Source organism: Myotis davidii, unplaced genomic scaffold (assembly GCF_000327345.1).
Source record: "Myotis davidii unplaced genomic scaffold, ASM32734v1 scaffold3317, whole genome shotgun sequence".
NCBI lineage: Eukaryota > Metazoa > Chordata > Mammalia > Chiroptera > Vespertilionidae > Myotis > Myotis davidii.
In genome coordinates this window covers 11,677-12,083 of record NW_006288540.1, presented here as the reverse complement: position 1 = coordinate 12,083, position 407 = coordinate 11,677, and the positions used below count along the sequence as shown (strand labels likewise).

The 407-nt window shown below is 64.9% G+C and overlaps 1 pseudogene; it reads right to left on the bottom strand.

Annotated features, from left to right (window-relative positions):
* Positions 1-5: 5 nt before the first annotated feature.
* LOC102762247 lies at positions 6-401 on the bottom strand (annotated as a pseudogene).
* Positions 402-407: the final 6 nt, after the last annotated feature.

Sequence of the window (407 nt, the reverse complement as noted above, 5' to 3'; positions counted from 1 at the left end):
AAAAAACCAGCAAGGCCCAGAAGCTTTTCCATGGGTTGGGAGAGGTGGGCCCCACAGCCGAGCCAATGCCGGATCCGCTCCAGGTTGAGCGCCACGAGCTTCTCTCCATGGGTGTTGGGCAGCGGGTCGTAGGAGCCCAGCTGCTCCACGAAGCGGCCATCCCTGGGGAACTTGTTGTGAGCAGTCACGATGTGGTAGAAAGGCCGGTTGGTACAGCCACCCTGGGTGAGACGGATGATCAGGTGGCCTCCATGGTAGGCCTTGTGGAGGAGAGCAGTGAGCTGGACCATGATGCGGCCTGAGCGCCCCGCCGCCCGCAAGGACCCTGCTACCGCCTCTGGTGGGGCGGAGGACGGACAGGCAGGGCCCAGGCTGCGAAACCGCGGGCTCCCGGCGCCCCAAGTGAA